At 33.1% G+C, this 4902-nt stretch overlaps 1 long non-coding RNA gene across 1 annotated transcript; it reads right to left on the bottom strand.

Annotated features, from left to right (window-relative positions):
• Positions 1-1091: 1091 nt before the first annotated feature.
• Positions 1092-3582, bottom strand: LOC111367663. The gene is made up of 2 exons (XR_002697876.1): positions 1778-3582; positions 1092-1550 (listed from the first exon to the last, which is right to left on the bottom strand). It is a non-coding gene; the product is annotated as an uncharacterized LOC111367663 (long non-coding RNA).
• Between the last annotated feature and the right edge of the window lie 1320 nt (positions 3583-4902).

Consider the following 4902-nt stretch of genomic DNA (forward strand, 5'->3'; position numbering starts at 1 on the left):
GTAGTTAAAGGTGAATTACTTTTACCAACGGATAATCTGTTTCTAATCACCAACGGATGCAATCCGTTTGTAATTTTTTGTAAGTGAAAAGCTATTTTTTAGTAGTGATTCTTAATCTAACGTCTTCAAGCATATATTATTTGGAAAAGCACGGAACTTGACCAACCAATATATATATATATATAGGTTGGGCAATTGCCCAATCTTGCTTTTTTAAACTCGAGCCACTTTGGGTGATGTGTGCGATCATACAAAATTTTGATCGTTGTGAGTTTGAATCTGGTGTGGTTTTGGTTAGCTTTACATCTTTTTGGTTGTTTTATTTTTTGCATGTTTTCACGCATGATGATTGAAGTACCATACATAGGGATGATTTTCATTTTGGAAAACATATCAAAAACATCAAATAAATTCAATTTTATCCAAATCAAAGATCAAACTAAGTTTTCTCATATTTGTCCTTCAAGCTCATTTTTCAAGTTTGTTTTGCTTGATTCAAACTTGAATTACGATTTGTTTACTCCTACAAAGTACTTACCTTTGAATGCTTTAAGCACTTATCCATGTGGCAGTAAATATCGTTTGAGGAGAACAATTCATGAATGTGTTTAAACATTCCATTTTGATGAAATTTCGTTGCTGGTTTTATTATTCTTCATCAACTTTGTACAATAGTGAATTCTATTCAAATCAAAGTCTAGACCACATGGGAGTAGGGATATTAATGAGTCTAATCGAGCCAGCTCATGAGCCGAAACTCCATGTTCAAGCTTGACCCGAGTAAAATGGTACGAACTTTTTATTTCAGCCCAAGCCAAGTCAAGCTTTTGCTCAATCAAAAAATCTAAGTTTGATCCGAGCTTTTCTTTTTGGAGCCGAGCCTAACAGGGCTTTTTTTTTTTTTCAAATAACTGTTGCCTTAAAAGGCAACGACTGGTTGTTTAAAAAAGGCAGCAACACGCTGCCTGTTAAATTATTTTTTTCCTTTTTTTAAATTCCCATGAGCTTGAGCAGCGAGTAACACGGGCTGCCTAGGACTTGGTTCTAACGAGCCTCGAGCTGGGCTGAGTTATGAATGATTCGAATCGACGAGCTAAATTGACATCCTTACGTGGAATGGAGTTCATGCAACAAAAGTACTGTACTTTAAGTACTATTACAGGCCATAAAACTAAAGTAGATGCAAAAAACTAGAAAAGAAAAAAAAAATTCCTATCGAATATTAGTTTTATAGGAATTCCACCCGGCCCAATGGGGGCCCGATATTGAAAATCTTCAGAATTTGATCTTCTAGTAAAGAAGTTTCTCTCTGGAAGAAGTTTTTCTCGGTCTTAATTGGTTTTTAGAATTTGGTCTTCTTGAAAAGAATTTTCTCTCGGAGTTCTGCAGCATCAATGTCCTCGAAGTGAGTCCCCGGCTTCCAGATTCCAGTTTTTGGATCTCTCATCCAGAATACTTCTTTTCTTACAGATTCAACCACTTTCTTAATCACGGACGAAGTTGTGGTATGTGTTTTAGTACTCGCTGCTGCTGCAATTGTTGATAATCTCCTGTTACATGGACATAACATAAGTAAGAGGGAAAAATACCAACAGAAAATTAAACGTTATTCTTAATCTAATATTGTGCGACCAGTTAGATTATGTAAATACTTTTCGAGAACCTCATGGAAAGAACCATATTGTCTTTTGATGGACACATATGTTCGTGAAGAATAACATAAACAGGAAAAAAAAATGGCATTGAATTGCCTGAAAAAAATAAAAAAGTAGCTAACCTGAGAAGCAAAAGGTTGTTGAGGAGAAACTTGGCCATGGTTTCTTGAAAATAAAAACTGAAAACAGATTTCTTTGTGGGTTTCGTGGGTTCAATATAAAACGGGCTATATATATAGAAAACAAGGACGGAACTGCTTTGTGATTACAAAATTATCCCAATGAAACTATGAGATTTAATTTCCATATACAAGTGGGATACGTGTTTATTACCATAATTATAGTTGATAAATATCGATTTATTTACATACTTTAATTGGGTGGATGAGTTTATATCCCAAATATTATTAATATGGGAAGAAACATTTGAAAATATTTTTGTCAGAAATTAATCGATATTTCTAAGGGAAGGATAATTTGAAAAGAATTTTTATCATCAATTAATCAATATTTTTAAATGTCATTTCGAAATACTATTTTAATATTATAGAGAGATTGTAGTAGTAAATTAACGTACGAAATTGGACCACTATATTGCATTAACATTGTTACACATATATATTACGTGACATACGCATGACAGAGAGGGTTGACATCCCATATATATCTGTTCAATTGATTGGACCTATGAAATTAAATAACTTCATATTGGACTTGGAACTCTTCGTATCATTAAATTATTACTACCAGTATATTCATTATATTATTGCTACTAAGTACACATGCCGCATCATTACTAGTATGTTATAATACTATTTTTACTAGTGCTATTATGCATATCACATTATCTACAGTATCGTCAAGCATATGACCTGCTATGATACACGATAGTTTTTCTGCATATTATATCTTGGAGAAATGTGATATATCGTTATTCACTTTATAGTTATCAGTGCTTGAAGGATCAAATAGATCCCAAATTTATTTTGTATATGTGCAGTGAATAAATTGTATTGTATTACATGCTGGTTAAGTTTATATTACAGAGGAGATGCTGTCAAAATTTTGATAAATTATATTGGACATCTTTTGAGGCAATTTGTAAGTCCTCGCTTATTCAGGCTCTCACTGATATTTTCTAAGGCAGTTAGTAAGTTCTCACTTATTGGAACGGCTAATATTCTCGAGGCAATACGCAAGTTCTCATCTATTTGAATTCGATGCATATCTTCGAGGTAGTTCGTAAGTCCTTGTTTATTGGAGCTACTCATATTTTCAAGGCAATCTGTAAAACATCGCCTATTTGACAACTTATATTTCAAAGTCCGATCCGCACATAAATGTACGATTCAAACTTGGAAGACTATTGTTACACCTATATATTACATGGTATACACATGACGGAGAAAGTCCCATATATGCCAACGTGACGTCAACTATTTAATTGATTGGACCTATTAAATTAAATAACATCATATTGGGCTAGGAACTCGGCCCATTAGCCCACATGACCGATCTATCTCTCTATTTATCTATATGATTCCATTTCACATAAGGTATGTTTTCTAACCATAACCAAATCCTCTCTCCCTCTCTTGCACTCTCTTTTTCTCTAGTCCAACCGTTGACTTGACAATCGTAGTGCAAATGGTTGTCGGGCATTTTTCTCGACCAACAACCTTTGCTTTCTAATGGGGTGTTCAGTGAACATGTGATATCTACGTAGAGAGGACGATGTCAGAATTCTGTTGGTTCATTTTTTTGATGTCAACAAACATCTCTCCAAATGATGTATTGTAATATTAGAAACTATACACACAAGAATTGACAAAGCACGTTTAGCACACATGTTTCTTTCTTTAAAATAAAATTTGGAATCATTTTTTCTAAAAAGAAAATCTGAAATAAAAGTACCATATATGTAATTTTTTTCAGAAAATTCAAGATCTTTAAATTATTGAAAAATTAATTGTAGCAGAATAAAATTTTGACTTGTTTTTAGAGGTGTAAAAATTGAACCGGCCTGCCAGGTAAGTTATTGGCATGACCTGTTCTTGTCATGGTACCGACCATGTATATCCTTAGTGAATATTGTGAGACTCATATGATGTCATGTCTAAACATTCGAGTAATCGTCATTCCGAAAGTAAATATTGAGTTCGTACCAAGGGCAATATTTCTGAAGTATTAACAAGAAGAAATTACAGTTAAAAAGCGTACTAGTTAATCATGGAAAAGTTTATTATCTTCAAAGATTGTGGGCGTGGTCTACGTAATTGGATTCAAAAACTTCTTCACAAGGAATTTTCGAGAATGAGCTTTTGTAGTCAACTCTGCTAAATAAAAATTACGAACGCCCAACTTTACCTACAATAGATCTCTCTGTGAGAATCATTTTTGTGGTTACAAGTAGTGATATCGGTATTTCACTTGAGATAACTGCGAGATTACTTCTAGTACACTGGTCAAAACCTAAAAATGCTGGTTAATGATATCATGCCGAAAAAATTAGTAAAACAAAAATTGAAAAATAAGTCACGATGGATTGACCTATTTATATAAAATCAAATTCTTTCCATATAAATCCATTTCAAACGTTATGCAGAGAGAAAGAGAGGAACGGGAGTGAAGGGTTGATATGTAATTTTGTGAATTATTATCCAATGCCTGAGTATTATGAAATGTTATCACACTATTATATTTGTGAAATTACAAAAATTGTATATTGGTTACTTGTGAAATGGAAAGTGTGACATGTATGATATTGAAATCGATCAAAAGAATACACTCATTATATTTCTTGGTGCACTGAGAAATCTTAACCGTGTTCTATAGTGCACTGTTCTGTCTTGGCCATCTACAATAGTGCACTTAGAGATCTTGATCATGTAAATATATTTCACTACGGGATTTTGACTGTGTACTAGAATTGATTATTAGAGGTTTTCAAAATCCACTTTCGTCCACTTAGGGGACCTTATACCCATGTCGAGAGTGCTTAGCGTCGAGTAGTCTACATGTGTCTGATCATATTAATGATTTTATTCAGAGGGTATATTTTTGTGAGACTTCGTATTATACTGTGATGAGAAGAGATTATAGCATAGATTAGAAGATTATACATTGAAAATGAGATGATATGTTCACTTGAAAGTAATTGATACAAATGTTTGGATCATATTTTCGAACAATGTTAAATTGCATTATGAGAATGTCTAGCATATTTACTATGATTATTTGATGTTAA

This window comes from Olea europaea, chromosome 18 (genome assembly GCF_002742605.1).
Source record: "Olea europaea var. sylvestris chromosome 18, O_europaea_v1, whole genome shotgun sequence".
Classification (NCBI taxonomy): domain Eukaryota; kingdom Viridiplantae; phylum Streptophyta; class Magnoliopsida; order Lamiales; family Oleaceae; genus Olea; species Olea europaea.